Source organism: Peromyscus leucopus, chromosome 10, assembly GCF_004664715.2.
Source record: "Peromyscus leucopus breed LL Stock chromosome 10, UCI_PerLeu_2.1, whole genome shotgun sequence".
In the NCBI taxonomy this organism is placed as follows: Eukaryota; Metazoa; Chordata; class Mammalia; order Rodentia; family Cricetidae; genus Peromyscus; species Peromyscus leucopus.
In genome coordinates, this window is record NC_051071.1 from 28,208,203 (window position 1) to 28,230,238 (window position 22,036).

Sequence of the window (22,036 nt, forward strand, 5' to 3'; positions counted from 1 at the left end):
GATGGAGAAGTTGAACTGAATTAAGTTAATGAGGATAAGAGGTGACATTAGACATACTGTGTTCTTAAGTCTTGTCCTGCAGATCCAGATAAAACTTCAGAGTTGACTTAAAAGATACCAAGGAAAGAGATAAGGTCTCTAGAAAGCGTCCATGCTTGCTATCTGCACATAACATCACTTTATCAGCACCAACTCACTTGTAAGTCAAACTCTGAAACTCAGAAGCAAAAGATGCCTTTTCAGACAGCTTAATACCATAGGACCCAATTAACCGGGGACAGACTGAAAAGGGAGATAAAATAATGTATAATGAGATCATCAGGGGTATGCAAATGACATCTCACAGTCTGCTGATATTGTGATAGAAAATATTTATTCGAATCATTATATTTTCATGTGGAGCATCAAAGGGCTGCCCTGGCCCAGATCACATGTAAAGTCACCCTCTGGCTATAGATGTGACAGGCCCAATTAGATTCCATTGTCAGAGGTGTTCGACCCAGGAAGGCCTGCAGGAGCCTAAAGGTACACCCAGTCCCTAGAAGATGTGCCAAGATTCTGAGCAAAATGTTTGTTGTTGCAAATTTTATTGAGCACAATGCTGCAGAAAGAAATTACTGAACGGAAGAGAAAAACAATGATTTTCACACATCTTTAATCATCACATTCTTGCCAGAAACAAACTACTGTCTTCTTTTCAAATTCCAGGAACCCAAGTTGGACAGGGATGGCTTACTCACTCCTGGGTGCACAGTGGAGAGGAGAGTCAGGGGAACATTATCTGAAAGTCTAAAGCAGCTTGAATACTTCTGTGCTGTGCTGTAAGAATGGGTGTCCCATGGAAAGGCACATGTGCCCCCGGCATAACCTCAGGGCATGTATCTTGCTTCTTCTGGAAACATATAATGTCTACACAGTTCCTGGCTCCTTGAACTCTAGAGGATATTATTATTATTATTATTATTATTATTATTATTATTATTATTCTGTTTGTGCTGATTTGTGCCTTATATAGAAGTGCTGTGTGTTCTAGCCCTCCTCTCCTAGAGATCTTGGTCAGGTGCATCTAGGTTGGAAGGAGATGTACAGCAGACCCAAGTTGCCCAGGAGCATTCTGGTTCAATTCAGTGTGTGTGTGTGTGTGTGTGTGTGTGTGTGTGTGTGTGTGTGTGTGTGTGTGATCCTTCCATTCAGTCCTTGCCTGAAACCAAATGCCACTCCTTCCCTGTGCTTATAATATTGCCAACTTTGGAAGAACTGGTTGATACTTCCAAATGGTATCCATAACATTTCCTTTCATTCCTCCAAGCCCCAATGACCAAAGGAAGGCTTTTGTGGTTTCCCAGTTTTGATCATTCCATATCAGTATTTCAGATGCATGGTGACTTTACACTAATAACTTGCCCTGTTCTTTGTCTCAGGTTAGAAACGTTTAGGTTCTTGGTACAATGTATGATTTTAAATGAAATGTACTTATTATGTTACAAAGAGCACCACCCTGGAACTCTTTCTTTGAATAGTGTTACTGGAAGTTGCCAAGCTAAGAGGTAGGTGTAGACATCTGCTGACTTCTGGTAAGGCTCTCATGCTACTCCAAACCCATAGTAGAAAGTGGAATGCTGTGGTGTATGGGTGTGTGTGTGTGTGTGTGTGTGTGTGTGTGTACACAAGGCTCAGAGGTCAGCCTTATTTATAACAGGCTAATTGCTAATTTCGATTTAACTAATCCAGTTCTTTAAGAACTTCATTAATCTCCAAAGAAGGTCAATGTCCCATGACCTTCTCACCTCTTGATAGCTCTAAGTATAAATGGCCCCATAGTGATAATCAAACTTTAGCATGGTTTTGTAGGGAACAGACAATATTTCACCCACATCTTATTCCACTAAACCCTTATGAGTCCATCTTTTCCAGGATACAGAAATCAAATAATTCCTAGTTCAACGTGATGGACTTCTATTGGGGTTTGTCTATAGATGTCTCCATTGCAACTCCCAGAGCATTTGAAAGAGAACATTTCCTGCAGCTTTACTAAAGTGCAATGACAAATTCACTACCCTTTCATAATAATGTTCAATATGATGTGTTGATTTAGATCTGCATTCTGAGATGATTGTCACCATCAAGCTAACTAAACATATTCATTGCCTTACTCATATAGTCAGTGTGTGTGTGTGTGTGTGTGTGTGTGTGTGTGTGTGTGTGTGTGTGTGTGCAATGCAAGTGCATGTGTTCATGCATGCATGGATGCATGCACTAAGGACATGTAAAGTGCCAGGCTCAGCAAATGATGCAATACAATATTACTATCTTCAGTTGCCATGTTGAGCATTAGTCTCCATAATTTACCACCTTATAACTGAAACTTTACACCATTTAAACAGCATCTCTGGAAAACCTCCATCATACTATTTGCTTCCTGTTATGTAGCCATGTTGTCCTGGACTGCGCAAAGCCAGTATATGTGCATGTGTTTGCTTGTGAGACACTGGGCTAGGCTTGGCCCACAACCTTTGTTAAAATTAATGTTTCAGTTAGCATGTGACATAATAATTTTCACTATGGTATTGTCATACATATAAGTCATTATACTCGGTTCTTCACCATCTCCCTCCCATATGGCTCTGCCCCTGTCCTGCTGGATTCCTTTGTCTCCTCAAGTGTCACCCTTCTGCTTTCACAGTTTGTGTGGCATTACTGTTTTTGTAACTTAGCCCCCAATTTAAGTTCTTTTCTTCCCCTTTTCTAGGCCCTTATCATGTGCTATGCACACACACACACACACACACACACACACACACACAAACCTAGATTCTACCTGTGAAAGAAAATGTTAGGTTTGTCTTGATGAGTCTTGTTTGTTTTGTTTAATATAATGATCAACATTTCTATCTATTTTCTGAAAAAGTCATGATTCAATTTTTATAACTGAGCAAAATTCCATTTTATGATATGAAAATATCAATTAAAATATGAAACCTTGGCCCATTGTCTCAGGGGTTCTATTGCTCTGAAAAGGCATCATGACCACAACTCTTAGAAAGGAATCATTTAATTCAGGTGGCTCACTTACAGTTTCAGATGTTCAGTCCATTGTCATCATGGTGGGAAGCATTGCAGCATGAAGACAGACATGGTTCTGGAGTAGTACCTGAGAGTCCTACATCTTACAGGCAACAGGAAATCGACTGACATGATAGGAGGTATCCTGAGCATAGGAAACCTCATATCCCACCCCCACAGTGATACACTGCCTCTAATAAGACCATACCCACTCCAACAAAGCTACACCTTCTAATAGTGCCACTCTATGAGATTATGGGAGCCAATTACATTCAAACTAACACACACACACACACACACACATTTTTATATTTTGCATTTATTTATTTTTATCATGGGGGTGAGTATGCACATATGGATGTCAGAGGACAACTTGTGGGAGTCCTTTCTCTCCTTCCTAGTAGGTTCTGTGAACTGCACTCAGGTCAGTAGGCTTGGCAGTCAGCAGTTTTATCCACTGAGTCACCTCCCTGACCTCATACTTGTATTCATTTATCTGCTGGTGAACTTCCAGGCTGGTCACATTTCTTGGCTAATGTGAATAGTGCCTCACTAAACATGGATGATTTGTATGCTGGGTACCCGTTGCTGCTGTGACCCCCACTCCCAACTATGATGGATTGTGACCTGAATTGTGAGCCAGAATAAACCTTTCTCTCTAGAGTTGCTCTTGTGGGGTTCACAGCCACAGGAAAAGAATCTAAGACAGAAAGATAAGACTCAACCGCAGTGGGACAAACAGTATGCTCTGCAGCTGCTCCTTGGCATCTGAGTCTGGGCGGCATGGCCTTGGCTCCGGGAGCTTGGGGTTGCCCTAACATCTAATCCATCTGTCTGGAGCATATCTATACTCTCACTTGTGCCATCTGAACTCCAACCTGGAACTTTCCTCTTCCAAAAATCCTGTCGTCTTGGTGTCCTACAATCCGGGGCCTCCACTTTAACTTAGCTTTCACTTTTACATCTTTGCCCATGGCCTCCTTGCTGGGATTTCCATCCTGACACAGATTGTCTAGCATTGGCTATTTGCTGGAACCTTGGTGGAAATCCCATGAGCTTGTAACTCTTCTGTTTTGCATACTTATAAGATCATGCAGTGTGACTTCCTTCTACCACAGCTGGAAGCCCCCATGTCCCTTTGTGACTGACACTGAAAGATCACTTTTCTAGGTAGTGATTTCCAAGTAAGGGAGATCTTTATCAGCAATCTCCATTCAGGCCCCCTCTCAATCAGCTTTACAGTTTTTTAAGCTGGAGCCTTTGGTAAGCAGGGTCTTGCCCTCAGGATGCCTTTCCTATTGCCTCGCAGTACAGTGGGATTCCCTTTAATAAACTCAATCTCTTGAACAATTGCAGCTGTTCTTTCTGAAGCAGGCTCATCTGCAACAGTTTGTTTGCTCGCGCTCCTTTCGTTGCTAAATTACCCTGTTGTCTTTCTCACTGGAGACCTCAGTAAGAGAACTGAGCAAGAACCATACCCAGCCTGGCATGATTCACTCCTTTACTTTTGAATTCAGCCTTCCTTCCACATATTGTCAGTGTATGGGTGGAGCACAGACATTATCTTCAAGACTGTAATGTGAAGCTGCTTGTCCAATCTCCAGTACCATCCTCACTCTCCACTGGACACTTCATAAGCTGGCCTCTGCTGTCTGCATCTCTAGCACCATTTTCTCTTGTAGGCCTATTAAGTTCTGCTTTTAGTGCTCAAAAGCTCCTCTAGACTCCAGGTACAAAACTCACTCCAAATTCCTCCCACAACCCAATTCCAACAGCCTACAAGCTGTATAAGAGTCACAGCAATCACTACTTTCTGAATTAGTTATTTCTTGTTGCTCTGGTGAAATACCTGGCAAGATGCAACTGAAGGAAGGAAGGTTTATTTCAGCTCACAGTGTGAAGACATCAAGTCTATTATAGCAGGAAAGGTGTGGGAACACCAGCATGTGTCCCTAGTCAGGGAGCAGAGCAGGGTGGATGCTGGTGCCCACCGGAATTCCTCATTTTCATCTTTTTATTCAGCCTGGGACCCCAGTTCATCAGAGGGTAGCAAACATATTCATGCCCTCCTTATTAAACCTTTCTGGAAACTTCCTCAAAGATAAATCTCTCAAATTCAGTTAAGTTTGCTTAAATATTAAACATGAGTGCTGAATCTGATCACTAAGCTGCTAATATTAGAAGCTATAATTCAGTGTCTTCCAAGGACGTTCAAGTAGGTGCCTTTCCCTTTCCACCATGGAAGTGCACAGCAGTAAGATGCCATTGATGTAATAGTTGTTGAGCTTTTCCTTTATTTTTGTCTTGGGGGTGAGTATGCACAAGTGGAGGTCAGAGGACAACATGTGGGATTCTGTTCTCTCCATCCCACCACGTGTGTTATAGGAATTGGACTCAGGTTGTTCACCAAACAAACCTCCTTGCTTCCGCAATGGTGAGAAGTATATCTGTGTTGTTTAGAAGATGCCCAGTTGATGGCATTTTTTTGTTGTTGTTGTAGCTTGAGTAGACTGAGACAAATGGAATTACAGAACTTATCCTGTTTCTAGCATCCTCTGTTAGCCAAAATCAAACCTCTTTTTTTTTTTTTTTTTTTCCAGCTCTGATCCTCTGGACCTTCAAATTTGTCTTCATTTATAGCTTGATATAGGTTTTCCCATTTCTTGAAAAAGCAGCTTCGAATTTTCTCTTTTTCTGGCTGCTGCAGAGATAAGCCAGTGAACACACGGCAATATTTGGAAGTCTGATCCTTCTGCCCATTGTAAGAGCTACTCTGTGTATTTAGGATTAGCATTGGTGTACCCACTCAAGTTGCATTTCCCAGGTCCATAAGGAATAAGCTGTGTGCATACAGAGTGAGAGCAGAGCCACCTCTAACCATAGCATTTATCACTGTCTACACCTATTCTGAACTATCAACAGGAAACTTATGTTCTTATCACTTACACAGTTTTTTTTCTTCACTAATGTTTGTTTCTTCCTTAACAAGGTGAGAGAGTGTTTGTAAGGGAGAAAGATTCCATCTTCACTGCTAACATAGCTTCTTGCTTTAGTTGTTACTAATTTCAATGTGTGAAATACTCAGAAACCCGGAGATGCAAATACAAGCCAGAAGACAACCTGTGATGGTAAGACACCTTCAAGTTCTTTGACAGTCTCATTATGATGTGTGATTCTGTGCTGCACCAAGCATCTGGACTGGTGTGAGTAGCTGTTTCTTAGCCAATAGAATGCAGCTGAGGTGGTCTACTTGGGGCCATATGATTGAAGGTGAGGGAGCACCTACTGTGTCTCCCAAGACTTTATAACCTTGGGAATCCTGAGCTTTGGTGTAATCACCTACATTGCATTAGTGCTGCCATGTTGTAAGGAAGCTCAACTCATCCATGGAGTTATAACTTACAGAGAAGTCTGGAGGTAGAACCATCTAAAGAGCTAACTTTTCTTATTAGTTCTTTGAGAATTTCATACAGTTTATTTTGATCTTATTCAACCCCCTCCCCTAACTCTTCCCAGAAATAAACATGAATCTTGACCTGGATGGAGTGGAGCCAGACCTAGAGTCTCCTTCACATGCACAGATGCATATGAAAGACTGAGTGATACTGTGTAAAATGATTTTTCAGTTACACCCTGAATTTCCAAAACATTCCTATGAGGAAGAGTTGGGCAACTGCCTCGCTTTGCAAAGAATAAGCCCAGAGTTCAGAACTCAACAGACTGTGTAGGATGAACATTGGCAGAGAATAAGTTGAAGAGAAGTATGCATTCTGTTTGGATTAGAAATGCTCTTGGACCATTTTCCAAGCTGGTATATCATTAGTATTTACTTGAAAGAATTTATTTGTGAGAGCTATAGAGGTAGTTATTTTGACCTCTTATGAATATTTTTGTAATTAAAATTATTTAATACATTTGATGTTAGGTCTAAGCTAGAAATCTATTGAATGCCTCCAGGGATCTGTGGTTTCTATTTTAGAAATCTAGGAGATGATTTGGAATCAAAGAAAACAAGAAAATGTGGACTAGCAAGACAATTGTGCTTATTAGCTCCTTTAAACAGAAATATTAAAACTTTATTAGGGAATCAGTTCAAATTATTTAACTTCTGATATTTCTTCTGGCAAGACTCTATACAAGTTAAAATAAAGGTTACATAACATAGAGTCAAATGTAAACACAAATTAATTTCATTATCCCCAAATGAACTGTTACCAGGATTGTCAACTAAATACCCATTTCTGTGTATAACTGCAGGAGAGCAAAGCTAAATCAACACTGAATGTTATTTACACACACACACACACACACACACACACACACACACACACACACATATACACACACATACACACATACACACACATACACGGTGAGAGAGAGACAAAGACAGAGAGAGACAGAGACTGTAAAACAGAGTTCTTTTTTATGTTCTTATCCTTTTTTAAAGTAAACTTTTTTGAAAATTTCATGTATTTTACAATGTATCTTGGTCATATCTATTCCTTATGTTCCCACTCCAACATCTTTCCCATTTTTCTTCCAATTTTATGCCTTTTTTGATGTTTTTTTTGTTTCTTTGTTTGTAATCTACCAAGGCCAATCAGTGCTGCCCATGAATACACAACCATTCACTAGGGCATGAGTAACCTACCAATGTCCATTTCCACTCAAAGTCAAGTGACTCTCTCCCTCCCTTATCAGCCATCAACTGATGTGCTCCTTAGTTAGGATTAGGACATTGAGAGGCTTCCTCCATTCTGAAACTTTTAGTGCTCTTAGTCTTGTGAGTCTTTTTCATTAGCCCAATTTGTGTGGGTTCCTTGTCTTACGGCCATGTTGTATCCAGAGGCCAGCTTTTCATAATACTCTTCTCAAGCATTTTACATACTTTAAAACTCCCTCTTCTGTTACATTCCCTGAGCCTTGAGGATAGGGAATGATACATATGTTTATTCTCAGCATTTCAGACAGAATCTCTGCATTAACCACAACTTCTACAATAAGAACCTTCTCCAAGAAAGTCTGGGAGCAGCACAAATTCATGAATGCAAAGATAAATATTTAGAAGGATGTTTGACAACATAACAACTTAGTAAAATAATATCATAGGTTCTCCTCTAGGGCCAGTGGCTTCCCTAGCTATGGGTTTTGACCATGTTTATAGTAGCAAGCATTAATCCTGTCCCATTGATCAGGCCTCAAATCCAATTTAGAGAGTGGTCAGTTGCCCTCACAACAGTCTTGCCACTATTTTACCAGTAGATACATCTTTCCTAGAAGGTCATTATTATAGGAAGCAAGGTTCATTTCTGGGTAAGACCACAGTTGTCTTTCTTTCCCAGCATCCTGAATAGCATTTTCCAGCACTACCAATCAACTAGAGACTGGATAAAGAAAATGTGGTACATATATATGTATATAAGAGAATACGACCCAGATACTAAGACTTATGAAATCTAATATGATAAAACAAAAACTATCACATCAAAGAGAAACAAGACAAACCAATAGAAAGGGAAGAACCCCAGAGAAGGCACAAAAATTGGAGACCAGCTGGTCATATACTCAGGAATCCCATAAAAAACCAAAACTGGAAGCCATAACATATACTCAGAAGACCTAGTACAGACCTGTGCAGACCCGGGGCATGTTGTTTTAGTTGCTATAAGATCATATGATCTTTGCTCATGTTGATTTAGAAGTCCTTGTTTTCTTGGTGTTCTCCCATCCCCTCTGGCTCCTATACTCTTTCTGTCTCCTATTCTGCAGCATTCTCTGAGCTCTGAGGGGAGGGATTTAATGGAAACAGCCCATGTAAGACTGAGTATTCCATGGTGCTTCACTCTCTTTGTAATGTCTGGGTGCAGGTCTCTATATTTGTTCCCATCTGCTGCAGGTGGGAGCTTCACTTGTCTGATGATTGCTTAGCAAGGCAATGATCTGAGTATAGCAGAATATTAACAGGAATCTTTTTTGTTGTTTGTATTTTGAGACAGTTTGTATTTCTCTGTGTATAACTCTGACTGTCCTGGAACTCAATGTAGACCAGTCTGGCCTCAAACTCACAGAGATCCGCCTGCCTCTACCTCTCAAGTGCTGAGATTGAAGACGCGCATCACCACCGTCAGACCATTGGGAGTCTTTTATCACTGCATTTTTCTTTGTTTTAGACCAATATTATTTGGTTTTACCCTAGGTCCTCCAGCTTTTAAGTCTCAGGTTCTTGGTCACCCAGACTGGGTTGGGTATGGGTTCCGTTTCATGGAGTGAGTCTTAGGTCAAATGAGTTATTGATTAGTTACTCCCACAAGCTTTGTGTCACCACCACCCTAGCATATCTTGCAGGCATTATATCATTGTAGAGAAAGCCTTTGTGGCTGACTTAATGCTTAAGTTTCTCTTTTGATAGCATGAAGAGTACCTTCCTGTTGCAAAGACACTGGGATGTAAGGGTGAAGGCTCTGTATAAGCACTGGCTTGACCTCTCCATTTTCAGTGAGTTGTGTAGGTGTTGTCTTCAACAAAGAGGCCTTGTCAGTTTGTGGACAGCAACCTATCATCTTGGCAACAGCCTGAATTGTTTGAGGATTCCCATGGGGCTCCTTTGGCCAATTAATGAATGAAGAAGTAAATGAAAACCTAGCCACTAAGGTAAAAGTTAACAACTGAATTTTTTCTTAATATCTTCTGGAAGAGGGAAAATAAGTTTTCTTCAATAGTATGACACTAGGTATATTAACCACTCCATGATAGGCCTCAAGTCCAGGAGTAGTTGTTGACCAGCATATAAAGGACTCCAAAGTTTTTGCTTTTATTTGGTTACAGTTTTTTGTGTGTGTGTGCCTGAGTTTCTTTGGGTATGGTTTTATTTTTTTCTTAGTTTTGTTGTTGCATTGAGATTTTGTTTTCTCAGAAAGAATTTAAAGTTTGGTGAATAGGGATGGGGAGATGATCTGGAAGGAATTGGGGCAAGGGAAGAATATGATCAAAATATATTTAAAATTAAAAGTTATTGTAAATAATATGTATACATGAAATATGAAATTTGCAAATAAGTGGACAAAACTGGAGAATACTATACTTTGTGAGGTCAGCAAAGCAAAAACTGCGTGCTCTCTCTCCTACGTGGATAGTAGCTTGTATTTCTGTTTTGTGTGCTTGAGAAGACATGGGGAAGTCAGGAAGCTAGTGGCTAGGAGGGTACACTTGGCGAGTGGTGAGAGGAGATTAGAGGATTGATGAAAGTAGAGAGAGGAATGTCAGGCCAGGTATGTTCATTCAGGTAGAGCAGTGAAGGCAATGAAGAAAGAAGGGGCAGGGAAGGGTCACCAAACTAAAGTGTGTACCAAAAAACGCTACATGGGATCCTACGGTCTGGAAACCCAAGAAAGGTTGCAGTAAAAAGAAAAAAAAAAAAAATAGAACACATGTAGAGTGGACTGAGTGAGAAATAGCCCCCATAGGCTCCAGAATTTAGACGGTTGGTTCCCACTAATTGGTGCTATTTGGGGAGGTTGAAATGACACAGCCTTGATGGAGAAAGTATGCCACTGGGGATGGGCTTTGGGATTTCATAGCCTCGCCTTACTTGCAGTTCCCTGGCTCTGCTTCCTGCTACGCTGCTCCACCATGATGAATCGACTGAATGTTACCTGGGATCAGTACATTTAATTCATCTCCTTCCATTTGTCTCATTCAAAGCCTCCCTCCCTCCCTCCCTCCCTTCCTTCTTTCTTTTCTTTCTTCCTGCCATGATCTTTCCCAGTTCATAAAAAGAGGTCTAACCCACCTGTCCCAAATGGAAGAATGTTTAGAATTTGAGTCTACACTACGCTCCAAAGCTTTCTTTTCCTATAAGCCTGGTCCTTACTAAGTCTTTATTGCCATAGAAGTCCAGAACAATGTTTTAAAAAAGAACGATAACGTTTTAAAAAAGAACAATATAGCAGGATACATACCTAAAGTATTTCGCATTTAGAATCACAGGCGTTTTTAAAACTTGTAAGGCAATTTGCAAAGTGAATACTGGGTGACATCTTTACTTTCATGAATTACTAAATGACAAGTGGACACTAGCTCACAGTATCTGTATTATCAAAGAAGATGGGAGCTGGCTGAAGACAAGCCCACATCACTGTAGCAGGAATCTTAAAAGTTCTTATTAATAAAATCAAACCTGAGCCAGGTATTGGGCTGAACTGGAAGATCAGAAAACCAGAACAAGCCACAGCTACCTCACCTCGCCAGATCCTCAGCTGGTCTTGTTTCCTCAGACTGGAGGCCTCTGAGTCCTCATCCAGAATGGGTCTCAGCTGAACTGCTGCTCAAAAGCCTGAATGCTTGACCAGGCCAAATGCTTAACCAGACCAAAATGCTTCTAGTTCCTGGTCCTCAGGTCTTATATATCTCCCTGGGATTAAAGGTGTGTGTCACCATGCCTGGCTGTTTCCAATGTGGCCTTGAACTCACAGAGATTGCAGATGGATTTCTGCCTCTGGAATGCTAGGATTAAAGGTGTGAGTGCCACCATTTTCTAGCCTAAGTATCTAGTGGCTTTTCTGTTCTCTGACCCCAGATAAATTTATTAGGGTACACAATATTTTGGGGAACACAATACCACCACACATCACTGTCTTCATGACTGCTGCTGATTTCTCAGCAATAAAGCCTCAATGTTTCCATCTGACTTAGAGGATGATAGAAATCACCTCACCTATTGTTTCCAGCACAATAAAGCAAAATCATCCTTCAGATAAGAAATCCCACCCTCTTTCATAAGTTGCCCTCTTGGTAAATGCCTCATCTATTACCTTCCTTAATTAAAATGACTCAGAAGAACCATATGTTTCTATTTTCTCAGTCTTAACCGGCTTGGCCTCTGCTCCATCACTGTAGAGAAAGAGCTTTGGTCTGGGGTCTGCCATGTCTGTTATGTTCCCTGGCTGTATACTTTTCCACACTTCTCAAAGGCAGAGACAGATACATCCACCTATCTTTCTAAAACTTTCTACCTGTTGTTATAGCACAAATATTCCCTTGTTTTCATTTTACTGAACTACCTGTTCAGGCTTGTGTTAATTTTTTTCCTAAATGTGGAAATTCTGTAGCCATGGGCTATTTTTACCATTAGTCTTCTAATACCAGAGAATCCCAGACAGCCAGATACTTTTTACACCATTCACACTTGATGGACAAAACTGCCTATCTCCTCACTACTACTGTTCTCCAGACTCATATAGTCTGCCACCAGCATGCCATCCTTACTTAGATACTTTAAAGGCATGTCAGAACACATCTGCTAATGATAGATCCCCAGTCTTTCCCTTGCTGGTCAGTCACACAGTTTCTAAATCAGGTATTTTATCTTGGAGGCAGGGCGTCTCCCGTATTCTTTGTCACTTCATTCATCTAAAGAGCTGGTGTATCTTCCTCCAAACACTGGTTTCTTCTCTCCCTTAAACATGTGTATATCGATGTCCTGTCTTCTGCTGAATAAAATTAAGACCACATTTGCAGAAAGGTATCCATAGATGTGATCATTCTAAGAGAGTCATCACTGAGGGCTATCATCCATTATGTCCAGTTTCCTTATAAAAGGGAAAAAGTTGGAGACAGATACAGAGAGAGAGAATTCCATGTGAAGATGAAGGTAAAAGTAGGCATATTTAGAAGCCAATGAAACAAAAAATTTCTACCCACCAGTAACCTGGAGCTGGAACAGAGTCGTGGAAGAGTCTCTTCCTCTAACGTTGAAATAAATCTTCAACTTGGCGCCTTGATATCTGGCTTCCCTTCTGGCCATCAGGACTGTGAGACATTACATCCCTCTTACATCCAAGTTAGCGGATTCTTTCAAAACCTTTGGACGTAGGTCTACCCCTGGCCTGTTTCTGCTCTACTCCCTATTTTCTCTCTATGGTGACTATTAAAAGATCTAGCTCACAATCAGTCCACTTCTTAAGTTAGATGTCTTCTCATTGTGTTTAGAATAAAATTCAAGTTCACTGTGGTGATTTGAAAAAAATTCATGATTTGCTCCACCTAAATTCTGAACATCATTTTCCTTAACTGACTGGTCAATTACAGTCATCTTCTGATGTCTTTTGTATACTACTGAGTCACTTCTTGCTTTGATAGCTCTGTGCAAGTCTTTCCTTCCTGCCAGATCACCATACAGCTTATTTTCATGCTTTAGCCTTCTGCTTAAAAGTTGAAATCCATTATCAGAGGCTCACCTGTTCCCTATCTTAGCACATCATCTTTATTTCTATTTCACTATTATACCAAATGTTTGCTGACTTAACCAACTTTTAAGTTAATTTAAGTGCCTATTTAATGCTTATCTCTCTAACACATCAGAAGTGTCAGAGTAAAAGTGTTCACCTCAATAGTCTTAGTGTATTTGCAGTGTTTGACACAATAGCACAGTAGTTGCTGAATACTTTGTTAATGAATAACTAAATAAATGGCCACTGACATAGGGAAGAGGAAATCTTCTGAAATATGGAGCATCTGCAAGCTGGCAAACCCAGCTATTTTCACTGTGGGTAAGCAAGGCTGGAAGCACGTGGAGCCTAAAAGGCTACTTCTTCAGGGAGGAAGAGACATGCTGAGTGAGGACTTGCCTGTTGGTCAGCACAAATCATGAGGGAAATGGTCGGAATCTAGGGAATTTTCAAAATAGAGTCCAGAGGAAACACTGATGAACTGAACTTCGATGATATTGAAAGAAAAAAAAAATCCTGCAGGATTCCAAGGCTCCTGACCCAAGCCACTTCATGAATGAAGCTGTCACTTACTGAGATGGGGCTGCCTAAGGGGAGAAACACTGTGCCAGGAAAGGATCTCCATTTGGTTTGGGCCTTGTTACATTAGAAATGTCTATTAGCCCCTGTGTGGAAATGCCACAGAGGCAGTCAGCTATTCAGTGTAAAGTTCAGTGCAGAGGTCACTCACAGTAATGAGTGAATTCCCAGCTGTAGCATATTATTGCTGGATTCGGCTTTAGGGTAGTCTAGTGCAGTCTGCAACTACCTCTGTCTGTGAGCATGCTGCTAATCCTCCTTCTAACTTAAATGTGCAATCACATCAGGTCCAGGAACGACTTAGATCCCAACAATGTTATTGACATCCTGTGCAATGATGAGTGTTAATTAATTAGTTAAAATATATTAATTTAATTTACTAATTAAAATAGAACAAAAATGATTTTATATTTCCACAATAGCTATTCCACGATGTGGGAAGAAGAAATATTTTTCAAGATGTTTCTTGGATATCCTTTTAGCCAATAGACATTTATTGAAACTTTATTGCTTCTTAATCACTGACTGTACCCAGCTTATGCAATAAAAAATGACATACAGTTTCCAGTCTTAAATAATTTAAAACCTGTGAAGATACAGGATTGTAGCTTATAGTCCTTGATGACACCACCATAATGTGTTTTTCTAGGGTTCCAGAAAGAAAATTGATTCACACTGTCAAATTATTTCACCCATGGATCATAAATAGTCCCTTCTTATATACATAAACTTAAAAACTGGTGTGTAGAGGACATTGGCAAAGCAGATCACAGCTTCAAATTCTGATTTTCTATTTAGATCAAACCTCATGCCTATGTTGATCTGACCTAGCTTGACTCTCTCCTAAGATTGGTAGCTTTTGAATGTGTTTTGTTCCAAATTGCTCATAGGTATTTTGGAAAATTACAGGTTTATTAATTCTTTATTACACTTGTATCAGTGTGTTGGTATTTGCACTTGTGAGTGTAGGTGCCCAAGGTGTTCAGATGAGGGCATTCCATCTCCTGGAGCTGGAGTTACAGGCAGTGGTGAGTGGCCAGAGATGGTGCTATGGACCAAATTCAGGACCTCTGCAATACAGCCATCTCTCTGTCTCCTTTTTGTAGATATTTTAATAAGTATCTACTAAATTTCCATATGGGAGCATTTGAAATATTAAGTCTTTCTGAGTGGCCTTGGAGAAGGTACACAACCCCAATGGCCATCTTCACCCAGCACCTGTGAAATAGGAAGAAAGATAAGGTTTGTGATGCTAGGGCAGGGAACTGTAGGAAAGCCAATGCCCATAGGTGTTCTAGGTGCTGTGGTAGCATGGCTGAGGCTGTGGGTCTTTACTGCCTTCATTCAGATCCTCCTATGGGATGTACTGGTTCATTGATCCAACAAATGAGTGAATCTTGAGTGATTCTTTGAAAAAATGGCAGTAAGTTTACTTTTACTTTCTGGTAAACATTATTTATTTTCTGTGCATGTGACTTAATCTCCCAGATCTCTTTAAATTATCTTCCTTCTAAAGAATTTACTGGCAATAATTTAAACACCATTAAAATGCAATGCAAAATATCTATTTTTCTCAATTTCAATTCTTATAAACCAACTTCCACTTACATAAAATAGTTAAATTTTTAAATAACATATTACTAAAATAATTTTTCAATTTCTAGTTGATGCATTCAAAATTAGCATGGAGCATTGGCTTGATTAAGCACGTTGAGTTCCTGAGGTTGTGCATAGTGGAAAACCTGAGGGTCAATCTTGGGCCCCATGTGTTTGGCTGCTGTGTATGTGTCCATATTAGTCCATATTACACGTTTATAGTCACCTTAGTTTGACAAAGAGAGAAAGTAAGGATCAGAGTGGCCACACTCCAGGACTTAAGTCATATGAGTGGTAAATGAAATAATGAGAAACCAGGGTCCTTGATTGAGTCTTGTTATCCTTCTGTGCCATACTGCATTATGATCAACATGTATCATGCAATAAATTGGTATTCAACTAGCTTCCAATGTTTTGTGGCTTTGCTATAGGCACCGAGAGAACAAAGGAAGTAGTCTTGAAGACTGCAATGAAGGAACTAGAGCTCACTGTCCCCAACTTTCCTGAAGGGTTCAACCTTGGCACTTGAGACCCTATTCAACTGGATCATACTGCCAATGGGAAACAATTCTATCATTCGAATTCTATTTGTACAGCATCATTGGCTTCTACCCATCACACATGTGGAGTTTTCTAAGTTGTAGCAATCAAGATGTTTCTGATGGTACCACAGTGTCTTCTGGGTAGAGGTCTCCCCTGCTAGGAAAAGCGACTGATGCCTGGAACAAGAAACACATGAAAATATTTCACTCTTGAATTATTTGGCTAGGGCCTAACCATGGAATTTATGCCTCTAGAATTCTGAAATTCATCAGAATATCAGAAAAAATTTAGTACCAGCTAAAGGCCACTTCCCCCAGAGTGCCTTTTTTTCTGCCCTTTAAAAAGTTGATTTGGTGTCTTTCTTCCTTCAGTTCCTCTGCTTTCCCTGTCTGCAATCTACTCTCCCAGGAATAAATTTTGTTGTGCCCTAAGCTCATGATCTCCCTAGAATTCTGCGTTCCTTGGTAAATCAAGTCATTCTTCCTCAGTGGAAAGAAATAATAAGACTTCAGTCAGGGCCTGTACCCCTACACATTGTTGTGACCTAGTGTCCAGCTGGCCTTACTGTCCCATTTCCTTTCCTTTGTAGATTTTATCACACTCCACAATGAAGGATGGTATGAATCTGATTCCTTAATCACTTAGCTAATCTCAGGATGTAGAACAGGGCTATTGGCTGCACATAGGTTTAATCAACTGCCTTTATTTTCAAGTATAGCACCCATGCTTTGGTTACTCACAGGCCCCAGGTTCTGAAGGATGGTGAAAGCTGTAGCTTGAGATTCTCTGGCTTCAAGACCTGCTGGCCTGCTCGAGGACAGAACAAGGTCTGATGGTCGGGCTCCAGTTTGTAGCCAACAGTGGATGGGACCTGATAGGTGACAACCCAAGCTTCTCCATCCTTGGGAATGACATAATGTTGTGTGATCTCCAGGAGTCCTCAGTGTCACTGAGACCTGCTAAGGAAGGTACCTGTGCAGCCTCCTCCCATTCTTGTCACATCCTTGACCCCGTGTTCATTTGACAGGGCTAACCTAACAAGGTACTACAAGCTGAGAGATTCAACAAAGAGAACATAATTCTTTCATAATCTAAGGCTTAATTCCTTCTAAAATCACTGTCTTCTTGGCATCTTGTCCTGTTTTTGCATATACTTCTTTCTGGACACATGCCTGGGTCCTAATAAATGCCCTCCTCTTTGGATGATCCCAAGCCCACTGGACCAGCCTAATGACCCTATTTTAACTAATCACCTACGAAAAGACCCTGTCTCTAGATGTGATTGCATTCTAAGGGACTAGGAGATGCATCACAAGGGCACTACTCAACTTCTGATACCCGCTTACCTGTTCTCTGCTTTCACCTCTCAAATTAGTTTCTTATTCTCCGCTCTGTGTCCATGTGCTCCCAAGGGGGCTGACTTAAGGTGGCCTTGCTTTGGTTTATTTTCTCCACCTTTTGCAAGTGCATTATTGTCCTGTTGGCACATCTTCTAAAGCACGTAATCCCTGTCATACACATGAACAAGCAGAAACCTGAGACACAATTCTTTTCTTCAATAGTGGGGATGGAGCCTAGGCTCTTGGGCATGCTCAGGAAGAACTCTACCCCAGCTGTCAATTGTTAAATAGAAGATCTAGAACTGAGACTATAACACAGAGCCACGTGGGCTGAAGACAGCATCTTCTTGTTATGATTTCCTGGTTCTGCTTTATGTTTTCTGGAATCTCAAGGTTCCTGGAAAACCCAGGAATCTATCAACAAGAGTCTCTGTCCTCCTCAAATGAACTTGCACAAGGTACCCACTTCACCAGCTGCTTCAGGTCCCTGGATCACTAAGAAGGGGCACACAGGAAGGCTTGCAACACTGTACTCCTGCACTACAGACCCACTTAAACACTGACTAGAAGCAGACACTAAGTGCTGCATCATCCTGACCAGAGGGACATGAAAGGTGAATAAATTACTGTCCTCAATAAGCCCCTTGTAGAAGAGGCCATGCAGACATTAGTGCAGAGAACAACTGTATTTCCAGTGTGGAAAGACAATTCTCCTTCATGGGGGCTTGGAGCTGCTAATTAACAGCTAATGTTTTCCTTTCAGGCAGGGCTGCATATGCAGTATTAGGATTTCCCAGATCATTAATGTATTTAGATGTTATTTCCATTCTTCTTGATAGACTTTATGTCTACTCCCCCTGATATTTCATGATAGCAACAATTAAATAACAAATGATTGTAATAAAAATAATAAGAATATTAATATCCATACAAATGCTTTTGAGATTTTTAGGACTGTGGCTTACAGGCAACTTATTATTTTACTTTTATATAGAAAACCAGAGTATTGACAATTAAGTTGGAGAAACTGCCTGAGGGTTTCTCAGAGGACTCTGTGTGTCACATGACTATGAAGGTCACATCAGATTTGCATGAAGGAACAAATGGCTAAACCTTTGGAAGTAGATTGAGAAAGCAAGAAAGTGATTTTTCATCATATAGCTCACAGTCTGCAGGTCAGTTCTGCCCCATACCTGGAGTGACTTTTACAGAGCGTGCGTGGATACTATAGCAGACAGACAGGGTCGAAGAGGGAAGGTGGAGCAATCCTTCATAATGGAGTATAGAAAGCCGTCCTCTTCCTGAGATCAGTTAAGGGGGAGAGTGACGATCATGTCACAGTACTGTCAAGTGGAAGTGTACTTCCTGTCAAGTGGAAGTATACTTCCTGTCAAGTGGAGGCTAGGAATTCCAGTATTTACGAAATTAAAAAAAAAAAAAAAGCCAACAACAATAGCTATACCTAGAAATGAATAGACAGGTAGGGATAATTTAATAATGTGTTTCATGTTCCTAATATACTCAAAATATGAACTTTCTGTGTGTAATCAATATAACAATGTGATATTTAACACATCTACTTCTTACTTCATATTAAAACATAGTGTGTATTTTACACCTAATAACACAGCTACATTCAAACTAGCCACATTCAAGTATTAAGGAGTCACCCGTGGCTGGTGGACAATGGACGGGAGGCATATTACTATTGTACTGTCTGGAATGGTCTCTCTCATATGTGAGAGGAAGCACTTCCTAAAGACCTCAGGCAGAAATCTTCAGGTCAAGGAAGAACGCCAGGCTGCTTCTCTTGGCAAGAGCTGGCTGAGAAGCTCACCTGCAGTAGGTAGGGAGCGAGGGGCTGGCTCTAGAGACATGCAAAGAGCCTTCTGGATTTGCATCCAACTCCTCCAAAGCCCCTCTGCATCTGAGTGCATCAGAGACTTTCCGAGGCTCAGTTCTTCCCCTGTTCTGTGGTGGTATCACCCAGCTCATCATTCTTCATCTCTAATTCCTCGTGCTTGATGTGAAAGATGAAGTGAGGGCTAGATCTGCTCACAAGTAGCTGAGTATATAGGCATCCTGTCATTGAGCATGCTGGTGTCAAAGTGAGGGTCCTTCCTCATTATTGCTATGATGGACAGTCCAAAAGGAGAGGTGAAACTAAGGCTGGTGATGTGGACCATCAGCCAGCTAATTGGTCAGACCTGGAAAGAGTATGTAGAGTGGCTCCCGTCTGTCCCCATCTGCCAGGAGTAGAATTGGCAGATTGGTCCTCAAAGCTCTAACTTGAGCTGCCACACACGCACAGCCACTGTTCAGGGAATTCTAGAACGCAGTCTTCATCCTGGGCTATTACTCTTCCCTATAGTGGGAGATATATGATTAGAATACAAAGTCCCTTTCTTCACCAAGCTTACAGAGTCTATAAGAAAACAAACAAATTTTATATAAGTAATTATGTTCAGGTGTAGTATAGATATGGGTGTGAGTGGTCAGGGAGGGTGAAGTACCTGAGGCTAGCCAAGTGAGGAGTGAGCAGGAGGGAGGCAGCAGTCATAGGACACCATACAGTGTGGCCTGAAGGAGAGGGTGGGTGCTTATGCTTGATTTAGTGCCACTGCATAGGACAGTAGCATCATGCAGTACTGCTTTGAAAAGCCTGACCTGGCTTCTCTGAGGAGACACAAGTATAAACCAGTTCTTCAGGCTTTTGAGCATCCAAGGGAGAGGCAATTGTGATGATAAGGGCAGTGAGGCAGGAGAGAGCTGAGAGACCTCAGATCACACAGAAAAGAGACCAGGAATGAAGGAAAGAGCGCAGAGTTCCAAGTGAGAAAAGCAGATTAAGGCTTTCACTCTTTCTTTGCAAGCTGAGAAGTCAGGTGACTCAGCCTGAATCTGAGGCATTGGTTCTCTGTCTCAGCTGAAGGTCGGAGTTGTCTGTCACCGTTTTGATTTGTGTGGCTGCAAAACAAAGCATCGGGTGTTTAAAAGAATAACTCGGTGTGGTTTTTTTCTGATTGTGTGGGTTGAACATGTAATGTGTGCTGTCTGAGGAGAAGTGTCCGGAACACTGAGGTGACCTGAAGGTGGGGCTATAGGCCACCGTCTGGCAGATAGCTGCTACTGCTGTCAAATACTCTCCATCCTACTGCACATTGTTTCTCTGCGGCTTCTTAGGCCCCTTCTCAGCAGAACACTCTACACCCAGAAAACTGCTCCAAGCACAGGAAACAGGAGCTTCTGGGCCCTGAGACCCAGCTGTGAAGTTACAGTGTCGCTTCTTACCATATTTCTGTTGTGAACCCCAGAGACAGGTGAAGATGGCCATAGGAATCCCAGGAAATACAAGCCCAAGCTGTGGGTTAGATATGGGTTCCTGGACAATTCCCAGCTGTGCAGTCCCGACAATCTGCCAAACTGCTCTGCGCATTTCACTCTTCACACCAAGTGGGAATCACAGTTACATCAGCACAAAGGGAGCCGATGGTGTTGGTTTTTAACAAGGTCTTGAAGTTCAGGGTGGCTTCAAACTCATGATCAAACTCATCCTGCTAAGTGCTAGAAGGACAGGCGTATTGCACCATTCCCAGTGCACATAGGTATTTTTGAGGATACAGAAAGCTCTACTCATTTGAGGGTTTTCTTTGTGCATTTTTAATTACTTATGGTCAAGGATAGTCTGAAAATACAGTGAAATGTAGTAAGATATTTAGAGAGAAACACTCATGGAAGGAAGGAGGGAGGGAAGGAGGGAGGGAGGGAGGAGGGAGGGAGGGAGAGAGAAAAGAGAGGATGAGGGACAGAAAGATTTTTGGGTTAGATCATTTTAATTGCAATTTTTATTTTATAATTGCTTGACTTTAACATTAGTTGGTGATCTCTGTGGTGGTCTGAATGAAAATTGTCCCCTATGGACTCACACATTTGAACATCTGGTCCCCAGGTGGTGGCACTGTTTGGGAAGATGGGGACTTGCTGGAAGTGTGTCATTGGGATGGTCTTTGGGGTCTCTAGTCTTGCCCTGCTTCCTGTTCTTTCTCTCTGCTTTATGTGAATATGGGAATGATGTGATCAGCCACCTTCCTGCCACCATGCCATGCCTTACTTGATACGGTGGAGTCTAACTCTTCTGGAACCATAACCCAAAATAAGCTCTCTGTTCTTTAAGTTGCTTTTGGTCACAGTATTTTATTACAGCAACAAAAAAGTAATAAACTCTTTTGCCATGCTGAAGTAACAATTTAAACCCAGACACATACTTTCTGGAAAGAACACAGCATGCATAAGAGATACAGGGTTGGGTGTTCCCTGTGGTCTTGGGGTGCCTCAGGAGTCTTGGAGTGCACCTCTCACAGCTAAGAGCAGACTACTGTATTGTGCAGTGGACACTCAGAGGGCTGTTGGCATTGAGTGAATGCACTCTTGGCAGCTGGCTTTGGTGGAGGGGTGGGTGGTGATCTTCACAAAGCACAAGCTAAGTGAAACATCTTGAGCCATCAGAGAAATGCAAATTAGAGGTATTTTGAGGTTCCACCCACCCCAGTCAGAATGGCAACCACCAAGGAAAGAAATGCTGGCAAAGATGTGGGGAGAGGGAAACCCTTATTGACTGTTGGTGGGGGTATATGCTAGTGTAGCCACGACAGAATTCAGTAGGAATAGTTCTCAAAACACTAAAAT